This window comes from Callithrix jacchus, chromosome 21, assembly GCF_049354715.1.
Source record: "Callithrix jacchus isolate 240 chromosome 21, calJac240_pri, whole genome shotgun sequence".
In the NCBI taxonomy this organism is placed as follows: domain Eukaryota; kingdom Metazoa; phylum Chordata; class Mammalia; order Primates; family Cebidae; genus Callithrix; species Callithrix jacchus.
The window spans coordinates 12548501-12561322 of NC_133522.1; the positions used below are offsets into that span (position 1 = coordinate 12548501).

Consider the following 12822-nt stretch of genomic DNA (forward strand, 5'->3'; position numbering starts at 1 on the left):
ACATTTGGCATCAGCAGTCACTAGATCAGTTACTAAATAGGACCCCATGCTATTGAGCCCATTCATGAACAACCTATCTGCCACCCATAGTTATTGCATTTATGGTCCAGTTTTACCAAAACTGGGTGACTGATGACAGAACCTTGATGATGCCAACCAGCCTGTATGGTTGATTGCTTACTGCTTCTTACGTGATGGCTGATCTATGGGGAGAATTATGCATTATACACTTTGTTTTGTTTTTTTGTTGTTTTGCATTTCATGCCCACTCCTATATATCCATCTATGTACCTTGTCCTCAAAAATGTTTTTTTTCCAATCCTAAAATCATTATCCTTCCAAACTCCTGACTGTCTGGTTTACTCATTACTATTTGTGAGTCCATATGTATTCTAACCTCAGGCCACTATTCCCACACATGTGCAGACCTCAAAGTTATACCCATTGGGAAGATTTCCCCTCACCTCTGTCTTCAGGCCCACCCCTGTGTTGGTCTGTAGCACAGTACATTCATAACTGTCGAGTATACTAAGCCAATCCATCTATAACTTAAGCTTAGCCTTTTTCTTCCTCCATCAGCTATTCATAACAAATTCCCCATACGCAGCAGGTACCTGGTAAGTGCTAAGTGAGATGTGCCAAGGCGACAGTGGTAGATGACATGAAGTCTGAGCCACCTGCTTGTGTTGCTTACTTGTGCCCTCTGGCCCTGTTCATGCCTGACGCCGGCATGATTAATTGCTACTGGGCCTCAGCAACCTATGACTAGATTAGTTTGGCAGAATCCAGCTCTGCATGGTGACTGGATCTCCATTTAGGTGGCCTGTCTCTATCAAGACCCCTAGCATGCCATGGCTGTTTGTCTAATAGAACATAATTTTTCATTGCAGATGGCACAGTCTTGCTCCACAGCACTAAAGAGTCCACATTACTCTTCTCCATTTGGGTCATGCCATCACTCCCCATGGTGACTTCTGCCTACTACAGACTCCTCTAATATTATATTGTCTGCTTCGTTGTCTTCAAACAAGAAGTCTATGTGGCATGGCTCCTTGTGTCTAAACCAGAACCTTCTGAAGAGTCCCTTCCTATTCTGTGTCTGACTCAGAGATGGTGGTTTTCCATGTTACTTACCAGGAATCATGTTTCCTCCTTAGTGGTGGGAGATGAAAGACACACAAACCATCCTTTACTGTGGAGATGATCTGTCTTATACCAAGCCACACAGTTTATTGATGTAGCACGTCCCTGAAGCTTCGTAGAGTTTATAGACAAAACCATAGTTTCACATCCTCTGGACTACACGTATCTTAACAAGGTCACCAACATACCTACTTCTACCTCATCTAGTCCACTCGTGCAATGCCATTAAAGTAGTAGACCAATGTAATAGTGTATGTTCAAGTACTTTAGTTTTCTCTAGGCTACATGTATGGCACAGGGTAGAAGAACTAACATATCCCTAGGATAGCACTGCAAATGTGCATTTTGTCTATCACATGCGAATGTTCACTTTTTCTGGCTAGCCATATCTTTAGGGATGATAAATGATGCATTCAACAGAACAGTGATTGTGTACCAAGTCCCCGAGACCACAATATACAGAGCCAGGACTAATATGAGGTGAGTAAGACACTTGCAGAAGATATAAAAACTTGAGGGACCATCAAAAACTCAGTAATTAAGACAAATGTTGCAAGGCAAATATTTTTAAAAGTTAAATTAATACAAAAAATCCATGATGAACAAAATATCAAAATTGTTAAGAAGGACAATATTGGGATTGCGTGTTTCTTTTGCCCCATGCTTCAGTTGGGCTTGGTGTGGTGCTATTTCTGATTCTTTCTTTAAAATTTTGTTACATCTGGCATAGCTCCTACAATTGGGGCTTCTACTTGGTTGAGTTTATAGTAGGCCACTGGCATCCTCCAGAATTCATCTGTATGTTTCGTTGATGAAGCAGTTCCATGAAATTCAATGGGGGTACAATGGGAACCATCATTCCTACATCTTTTAAGGCTTTTAGGAAACGTTATGCAAAATTTTCTTGGTTTACTGTCTTGGCCAGATTCAGAAACAGTTCAGAGGCTTCTACTTAACATTTTCCATTCCAATAGCTCTTATTCCATAGACCAGTGGAATTAAATGCAGGCTTTGAGTGATAAGTATGCGTTTGGCGATGAAAGAAGTGTATAGTGGGTTCATGTACTCAGAGTACCCAGGACTCCATTTATTACCTGCCTCTATACGCTCCTGCTTTACTGGGGGACCACAGTGAAACTGCAGGTACCTGTGTAACAATATCATCTTAACCTCCAATCCCCTACTGTTTTGTAAATATCTGACTATTCCCCTTTCCTCAGTTTATGGTTATTCACAATAAATGATGTAAGGCCCTTTGAATAAGAACTGGGAATCGTTACATCACAATGCTTGCTATGGCTTTGCAAAGTCCTTCCTCCTAGGGAACTAGTCTTTTTCATCCATGGGTTCTGGAAGTGAAACCTGCCTTAGATCATGAAACTGGTGGGGGTTGGGGAGGTAAGACAGTAATATTTCATGGGAGATAGCAAACTTCGAACTTCTAATAATCCCTCCTTGACTTCCTTTAGTTTTTACAAATGTGCAATATTCTTGTCAGCTGTCTAGCTATGTTTTCCCTAGGCCTGGCATGTTCTGTTAAATATCAACATATCTCTGAGAGTCAGCTCCCCCTGGCTGCTCCTGTGACCTTGTTGCACTGCCCTCTATTTCGGGTTTCTATATTTCCCATTTTACAAGAGATGCTTCAGGTCCTGGATGTCGATGTCTAATCTGCCCTCTATTCTGTATTATAAAACAACATCTTCTACCATCGGTCCTGGTCCTCAGAGTAGAGTCACAACTGACCTTCACAACAATATGCATCCCTCTCACCTTATTGCTGTGGACAACAAAATGTTTTCCATCCAGACCCTTAAAGAATGTACTCACAGGTAAGTTTTCAAGCTCTAGGTAGTCTATCAACTCTTGTAGGACAAATTCTTTGAGTATTTTGATCGTTTCTTCCACCCTCTACCATCTTAGTTTTGGCATTTGTATCTCACTTAGTGAAAGCCATCACTTACTTACAGCTTTCAGGAGCCCACCTGGCAGTACGTCAGTCCTACCCTCTGTGATCCTTGTAGGGCATATGACTTGTATCATGAGAGAATGCTTGCCATGAACTGTACGTACACGGTTCCTGCCAGTACTTGTTACCTAAGTCCTGTAGTTTCTTCTGCATACTGTCTTTTTTCTCCCTTAGCAGGCCCAGCACATATCTAGCTAGATTAGTTGGTGACTTATCCCTTTTAGTCTTCGACCAGGACTGGAGGCAGAGTGAATCCTAAGTGACTGAGTTGTGTACTGTCTTACAAGACAGAGGCTTTCATTGTCTTCAAGGAAAGAGGAAGGATTGGCCTTCAATATGAAGGTGTGGACCACTTTTGAAGACAAAGTAATATAGAGGAATATATAGATTAAAAATCTTCAAGGGCATTGACCCAGTTTTCCTCATCTCAAGCCTTCAGGCTATACCCTTTCTCACTCAGGACCCTGACTCTGGCACAGCAGATTGGCTAAGGTCGATAATTCTATCTTCTCTGGAGTCTTCTCTGTCTTTTAAATTAAGTCCTGGGTCTGACTGACCCTCAGCTTTTTATATTTGACTATAAGAAATGAGAGTCTCTTCTAATTCAGCCAAGGAGAATATTCTGGCTTTCACATTGTGCTTTAACCTGGTGATTAATTCACACCAGCCTTTCTTTGTCTTTCTCTAGTAAATTGATAGCATTCAGCAGCAGCCATCCAATTTCATTGTCCTGTATTTACTGTTTTTTTTTTTTTCTGAGCCTCTCTAATATCTGAGTTATTGCACTTTTCAGGGCATTCCCTTTTCCTGATGTGATATCCTGGTTACCACTAGTTAACATTTTAACAGCTTCCCTGGAACAACACACCAGGGAACGTCTGCACTTCCTCTACCACTCATAATGGGACAGACATGACCAAGTTCCCACATCTCTTTTAGAATCTGTTTCCTTGGGCCAAACAATTCCTTGTACCAACTATCTTAGGTCAGATTTCATTTCCTGTGAGCAGAATCTTAAACACAGATTTGAAAGAAAGAATTCTCATTTGCTTGAGATTAACACCTGTACAGGGGTAAGGTCATCAGGAAGGAAGAGTGAAAGAAACAGAACTGCAAAGCTGTTGTAACAAGAGGCTTAGCCAATTCTACGGAGACTAGAAAGACCGCAGTGGTTCATAGCTGTCTCCAGAAAACACAAGGGAACCGAGCATTTGATTACAACATGAGTCAGTAAATACACATGAGCTACCCCAGGGAAGAGAGCATAAATATGGCGGAGGCAAATCCCCTTGTCTGAGAGCATTCCTTGGGGATCGAGTTAGTTATAAGCAGTCCCTGACAACTCTTCTGACACTTGGGGAAATGGTATCTGAAGAAGGTTCTGGGTGATATACCACAGCAGATACTAAAAATAACTTGGTGGAAATTTTTTTATTAAACTGATAATCTTCTAATTTAATATATTTGTACATCTGTCTCCAGGTGCTGGGTTTGTAAAGGATGATAACAGCATGTAAAATCTACTCAAAAGAGATCCATTTTAATTTACAATATAACCCCTCTAGCTATAGAAAAAAAGCCTTCTGCCCTACAATAATGTTCTTTAAAATGTCTTTCTGTCTTCTGGGAGCAAAGCAGCAAGAAACAGAGCTCTACTGGAGAAGTCGGTAAGAATTCTGCAGGAAAAGGGTTGTGAATCTTAGATTCATTTATCTTAATCATTGTGTTTTCACCCATATTCCCAGACATATAAGCACTTCTAAGTGGAAAACTTTACTCTTTTTAGATTTTAAAATATATTTGTACTGAGTATAATTAAGTTTTAAATAGCATAATTGATTTTTTTATATAAACACCATTTTCTGTTTAAAAAAAAAAAAAAAACATTTTGTAGGATTAACCACTGTAGTCACTAGGCCTTTTAAGCAGACCCTGAGGGCTGAGAAAAGCTGAGTAGGAAGGTGAGAAAAAGGAAAGTACAGTTTTCTCATTCAGAAACTTAAGTTTTCTGAATTGTAAGTTAAAAATATGAGTATATATGGGTTCAGGATTCATGTCTCCTGACATATGTTACATCCTCTACACCATGCTGAAGCCATTTTCACATGACCTCCTTAATATCATGCAGTCAGATAAATGATCTTTAATAGGTCCTTATGATTTGCTGCCTTCTCAACAATCTAGAGTCTCTCTAAGGCTGTAAGAAAGAGTTTGTCTTTGTCAGCAATTGTCTTTGTAAGATTTAGTCTAAGGCTCTCATGAAATAAAGATCCATCCATTTCCCATTCTCATATGTTAACTAGAGAAGTTCATACCCATTACAAAGGGTCAGACAAGATTAGACAAAATATCATTCTTTCCATTTTTTAATCCGTTCTATCTACTTTCTCTATGCCATCCAAATTTCTTCCTTCTGTTCTAGTTTTAAAACGAAAGCTCCCATATATACAAATAAATGCAAAATGATAATGAAGGAGGGGAATGTTCAAGAAACAATGAGCAAACCTGGGGAAGGCAGAGCTCACTCTCTGTTATGTTCTCTCCAATAACGTTCCTTGTTATTCTCAGACTTCACAGATGTGTACAGGTTTATAAAATCTGAGAACATGATATGTCTATCCTTCTGGTGGAAAAGCAGAGAGATGAAGATTCTCTCTCTTTAATAGGGGTAACGAGACTAATTTAAACTCAGTACCACTGGAGATATTATCAGTGCCCTCCAAATATGTGAGCTCCCTGTCTCAGACCCCCATGCTGGGCAAGAAGGAAGACACAGGTTACCCAATTCCCTGAAAGCAGAAGTATCATGTAAACATCACTTAAATCAGGAGTCCCCGACCCCCAGGCCATGGAGGTGAGCAGTAGGTGAGCAAATGAAGCTTCAGCTGTATTTATAGCTGCTCCCATCACTGGCTTTACCACCTGAGCTCCACCTCCTGTCAGAAGCAGCAGCATTAGATTCTCACAAACGCTTGAACCCTGTTGTGAACTGGGCATGTGAGGGATCTAGGCTGTGTGCTCCTTATGAGAATCTAATGTTGGCCTGATGCTCTGTCACTGTGTTCTGTCACTTCTGGATAGGACCGTCTAGTTGCAGGAAAATGACCTCAAGTCTCCCACTGATTCTACATTATGGTGAGTTATGTAATTATTTTATTATATATTACAATGAATTAATAATAGAAATAAAGTGTAAAATAAACATAGTGCAATTGAATCATACCAACACCATCCCCCAACCCAGTCCACGGAAATGTTGTCTTCCGGGAAGCCAGTCCCTGGTGCCAAAAAGGTTGGGGACCGCTCAATTAAATGGACCATTTCACTCAAGCCCAGTCAGCAGAGTGACCCAGGCTCTCTACCACAGTATGACTAGGGTTGAGGAGGAGGTCAGAGTGGTATTAAAGGTTAGGTCTCCCACCTCTTCCCATAACTAAGAACAAGGTTCTCTCTGACAGTTCCTTCTGAACCCAAAGGCTGAGGTGGTGGGAGGACCCTGCCCATGGTGAAGACCAGGGGACCTAACTATTCCAGACGCCCAGTTCCAATTACCCTATGTGCTCTATCTCACTATCAGTAAGTTTTAGTGAAATGGTGGCTAAACACTGATGGGCGAGATATTGGGAAAGCTGGGAATTGAAGTCTGTGTTGTAGGTTTAGAGAGATAATTCTCAGGTAAGTAACATTCAGCAGACCGCATTGGGAAAGAGCTAAATATTAGAAAGAACATTCAATGACGTTATGAACTGTCTGCAATTGCAAATATAAGAGAATAACACTTCATCTCTCGTTTCAAGCTGTAAGAAGAGAAAAACGTTTGGATGAGGATGAAGGCAAGGTTGGTCAAATAAAGAACATAAATCATTAATTTATAACAAGAGTCCTGATAAGGACCGCTGTCAGAAAACTTGCTCCTTAGGTAATGCTGTTCAAACTAACATTTCCTTGGTGAACGAAGCTGCAGTAACAAAGCATATCAGACCTGCCAGACTTGGTTTAATAGCAGTTGGGTAGCAACTTACAACTTCCTGAGGTCACACGTAAGCCAGTGGGAGCTTCTTGGACACTCAGTATTTCGGGGCAACCTTGTACCCAAGAGGATAATTACACTGAAAAAGGGCAAGATCTTCTAGGTAAGCTAGTGCTTAGACTAGTCTGTAACACAAATAGCATGAAATAAAAATAAGAATACCCATAACTATTATGATCAGTGGAATATTGATAAACCAGTTTCCTGGGTGAAGCAGTAGGCAGGATAACTAATTTATAGTACTTGCCAACATTCATTGTGTGAATACTTACACTAGGACTAACTTCAAGCTACCAATGTTTTAACAACTGACATATAAAATTCCTGAACATTGAACGTTTGCCCCTTGGGAGCTATACAAGCCAGTTCTGACATGCCACAACTTCAGTGACAATAAAAGAACAGAAAACGGAAAACATACACACTTATCTTGGCCACAGCAAGCTTAGAATATTCACCTCTTCTTTAACACAGAGCATCAAAAATAAAATAGAAAAACTATACTATAGAGATTGTGCAGGTTGCATTTTATAAATTAGTGCTTATCAGGTAAACTCTGTGTAGCATATCTTCTGTAGTCTCAGTACATGGTGTACATTCATTTCAATTTATCACCTTGCTATCTTTATAAAGTTATGAATTAAAGAACTTCTGTACTTACAGAAATAGGCCCACAGATATATATGGACTCAGTAGACCTTTACTGGACACTGCCAACCAACTTCTTATACTAAAATGAAGAAGGAAAAAAAAATAGACACCTTTCAAGATTGATTGAAAACTCCTGGTCTGGATATAACATACAGTAAATTTTCAAACAGTATTTTTATTTTTGTAATATCATTCTAAAAACATATCTTGTTAATGAATGTATAGAGGTGTATTAATGTGTCTAAACTTATTTATGAACAATGCAAATGGCTTACAGTTTAAGTACCTTTGGTTTCCTTAGAATGTATACTTGTCAGTCCCTATAATCCTAAAGAGAGAAACCAAAAATATGTATATGCTTTAAAACAAAAAGACCAGAAATAGTAACAAAGTTTCCCATCAAAACTAACAGGCCTATAGTATCTAAAATAGACCCCCAAATTCCTAACTTCACGGGAGCTACAAAAAAGCAGGGCCGCAAGTATCAGTCATATTTGAAGCTTCAAAGCTGTTATTGGTGCTGTTATTGAGGTTAGGGGTGTGTTAATTCGCTCAATTTAATAATTTCACATTGTATTAATAAATCTTAACATCAACTTATACCCTATAAATATAAACAATTATAAATTTTTAGTTTATAATAAAATTTTAAAAATTAAGAAGACACTGCTATTAGTTGTATTTTAGAATTGATTTAAAAACAATTTGTGTAAAGCATTTTTCCAGGTGCTTTGGAGGACACAAAGGTGGTCCTTGTTCTTTAGACATTTCACATTTTAGAGAGACAGAGAGATAGGCACAAAACAACATGGTATAAATTCATTTTGTTTTACCTTCTTACCATCTTTATAAAGTCCTGAATTAAAGACCTTCTATAGTTATAGGAACAGGTCCACAAAGTGTGATAACTGTTATCACAGATGCAGAAAGTCCTCTAGTCGCCTCAAAGATAGATGATGGAGGGACTCATTCTAACTGTAACGTCTAGTCACACCTGTGGGGATTATGAACATGTAGTACATCTAAGATTTCAACTGTGGAAGACAGGTGGAATAAGCTCCTAAATTTTGAAGCAGCAGTAAAAATTTTAAAAAAGAGTTTCAGAGGAGAGCTTTTACAGGGTGCATTGTAGATAAAATGAGAAATTATGATGGAATAAAACATTGTTGAGGTGAGGTAGAGGATTATAAAGGATGCACTTACAATTTACAACAAGCTCCAATAATGGACAGTCTTAAATCCGATGATCAAAAATTTGGGATTTTTAAAATAGGTGTTGAGAAGTTTATTAACATTGTCTGAGCTCATGGCTGTCAAAATAGATTTGTATGGGGGACCACAGCCCAGGAAGATATTTCTTTTTTTTTTTTAAAGTCATTGGAACAAACTGTTCTGTTATAAAGACACATGTACTCGTATATTCATTGTGGCATTGCTTACAATACTAAAGACTTGGAGCCAACCCAAATGCCCATCAATGATAGACTGTATAAAGAAAATGTGGCACATATACACCATGGAATACTATGCAGCCATAAAAAGGATGAGTTCATGTCCTTTACAGAGACATGGATGACATAGCTGGAAACCATCATTCTCAGCAAAGTGACACAAGAACAGAAAACCAAATACCGCATGTTTTCACTCATAAGTGGATGTTGAAAAATGAGAACACATAGACACAGGGAGTGGAACATCACACATAGGGGCCTTTTGGAGGGTATGGGGACTAGGAGAGGGGTAGCAGGGAGTAGGAGGATTCTGGAGGAATAACATTAGGAGAAATACCTAATGTAGATGATGGGGGAATGGATGCAGCAAACCACCACGGTATGTGTATATCTATGTAACAATCCTGCATGATCTGCACATGTACCCCAGAACTTAAAACATAATTTTTAAAAAGTCTGAATTATAATTATTGTGTGAAATTTAAGACTATTATTTGTAAGAGATCAAAACAAATTAAACTGGTTTATTTAAAAAATAGAATTTATTGTATCATATTACTGAAAATCAAAAAGCTGCTAGGCTCAAAAGATGTCACTTCAATCCAATTTATCTTCCTGTTTCTATGCTACTCAATGTCCGCTTTATTCTTAACTTCCATGTAATTACAAGGCATCAGCAATAGGTCCAGGCATACATTATACCAGATTTATGACCCCTATAAAACGTGGAATAAAATGTCTCAATCTTTTTTCAAGAAACTGACAAGCCTATTCTAGAATTCACACAGAAAGAAAAAGAACTTGGCAAGATAAAAAGTAAAAGTAAAGCCGAAAAACTGCTATAATCAAGCTACTTTAATAGATCTAGAGATCAATGAAACAGAATAAAATTAATAAATACACTGTTACTTATATGGTCAAGTTGCCAAAATAATTCAATGGAGGAAAGATTAGTCTTTCAACAAATGAAAATAGAACACCCAAATGTCTGTGTGTGAAATAAACCTCATTTGTTATTTCATACTATATGCATAAATCACTACAAAATATATTCTGTATCCTAATGTAAAAGCTAAAACAATAAAATGTTTGGAAAAAACAAGTAAAAAAATCTGTGCCATTGAATTAGGCAATAATTTTTTAAATAGAACACAAAGAGCATAAGCCATATAAGGGAAAAAATTATAAATTATACTTTATCAAAATTAAAAACCTTTGATCTTTGAAAAACACAGTTAAGTAAACAAACTACAGATTAGGGGAAACTGTTTGCAAAGCATACCTAGAAAGGGACATGTCTCTGGGCTATATAAAAAAACTCCTGTGGGCAAGGCCAAGATGGCCAACCGGAAACAGGGGAGATCAGAAGCTCCCATTGAAAAGAACCATAATTAGCATGTGAATCCTTCACCAGCAACCAAGGCATACAGGTTCTCTGATCAGAACTGACTAGGTGGCTGATGTGATCCACGGAGAGGAAGAAAGAGCAAATGGTGCACCACTCACCTGAGAGCCACATGGAGCAGGGGGGACTCCGCCTCTCCCCCGCCCCCGCGACCTTCAGCCAAGGAGGCAGTGACTGAGCACGCTATCCAGCTGGGGAAACCGTGCTTTTTCCACGGAACCATGCAACCCACAGATTTAAAAATCCCACTGGCCACTGGGGCGTAGGGTCCCAATCCTTGAGCTGTGCAGATTCTCAACAGCCTCTCAGCTGAAATCCGTCTAAGCCTGCAAGCTCCCCATGGGGAGCAGTAACCAGGACCATAGCTGCGGCTGCCTGCTGCCCAAACCCTTTGAGCTCCTTGTGGGAGAGGCATCAGCCAGCACTAGGACTCATAACTGCCTAACAAACTAAGCTCCCTGGGCAGGGGAAGAGCAGCATCCATCTCTAGATCCAGGCCATGCTTTTCCCCTGCTGGAGGCAAGGAGGCTGAATGGCTTGGTCTCCAAGAGATTGCCCACATAGCCCAACAAACCGGCTGTGGCACTGCGGTCTGAGTGCCTCTTCAGGCCTGACCATGACACATCCTTCTTCACTGAGAGGGTCTTCCCTGCAGAACTCCAGCAACTCCAGCCATAGGCTCAGGGACCGAACTCAGATCTCCCTGGGCCTGAGTCCCTGGGGTGGAGATGACCACAGTCTCTGCAGACCAGCAGACTTAGCCTTTCCTCCTGGTAGCTTTGAGGAATCCAGGCAGCCCAGATGAGTGAGTTTCCCCCAGCGAAGTACACCCACTCCACCAAGAGACAGTAAAACTGCTTCATTAAATGGGTCCTGTTGCCTGTGCCATCCAAGTGGGTGAGAACCTCCAACAGGGGTTGTCAGACACCTTATACAGGAGTGATCCTACTGGCATCAGGTTCATGCCCCTCCCTAACTCATTTTATGAAGCCAACATCATCCTGATACCAAAACTGGGAAGAGGCACAACAGAAAAAGAAAAATTCAGGCCAATATTACTGATGAACATCAATGCAAAAATTCTCAATTAAATACCGGCAAACCAAATCCAGTGGCACATAAAAAAATCTTATCCACCACAATAGAGTTGGCTTCATCCCTGAGATGCCAGGCTGCTTCAACAGGCACAAATCAATAAATGGAATCCAAAGGCAAAAGCCACATTATCTCAATAGTTGCAGAAAAGGTTTTTGCAATCTACCCACGTGACAAAGGTCTAATATCCAGAATCTACAAGGAACTTAAACAAATTTTCAAGAGAAAAAGAAACATCAAAAAGTGGACAAAGAATATGAACAGACACTTCTCAAAAGATGACATTTATGCAGCCAACAGACATATGAAAGAAAGCTCAATATCACTGATCATTAGAGACATGCAAATCGAAACCACAACACGATACCGTCTCATGACCGTCAGAATGGCGATTATTTAAAAGTCAAAAAACAACAGATGCTGGTGAGGATTTGGAGAAATAGGAATGCTTTTACACCGTGGTGGGAATGCAAATTAGCTCAACCATTGTGGGGGACAATATGGCAATTCCTCAAGGATCTAGGACCAGAAATACCATTTGATCCACCCTTCTCATCATTAGGTATATATCCAAAGGAATATAAATCATTCTTCTAAAGACATATGCACATGTATGTTTCTTGGAACACTATTTACTATTGAAAAGTCATGGAACCAACTCAAATGCCTTTCAGTGATAGACCAGATAAATAAAATGTGGTACATATATGCTATGGAATAGTACACAGACATCAAAAGGAATGAGACCATGTTCTTTGTGGGGCATGGATGAAGCTGGAAGCCATCATCCTCAGCAAATTAACACAGGAACAGAAAACCAAACATTGCATATTCTCACTCAAGCGGGAGTTGAACAATCCGAACACATGGACACAGGGAGGGGAACAACACACACCGGGGCCTGTTGGGAGTTGGGATGTGTGGGGAAAGAATTTGAAGGATGGGTCAATAGGTGCAGCAGACCACCATGGCACAAGTGTTCCTATGTAACAAACCTACACTTTCTGTACATGTATTCTGGAATTTAAAGTAAAAAAAACATTTTAATGCAAATTAGTAGTTAGTTTAAGGGATTTTC

General features: G+C 39.7%; 1 long non-coding RNA gene across 1 annotated transcript; it reads left to right on the forward strand.

The window, feature by feature from the left end:
• The first annotated feature begins 2471 nt into the window (after nucleotides 1-2471).
• Nucleotides 2472-6716, forward strand: LOC118149955 (uncharacterized). The gene is made up of 4 exons (XR_004737734.3): nucleotides 2472-2541; nucleotides 2872-2975; nucleotides 4595-4779; nucleotides 6194-6716. It is a non-coding gene; the product is annotated as an uncharacterized LOC118149955 (long non-coding RNA).
• The last annotated feature ends 6106 nt before the right edge of the window (nucleotides 6717-12822 follow it).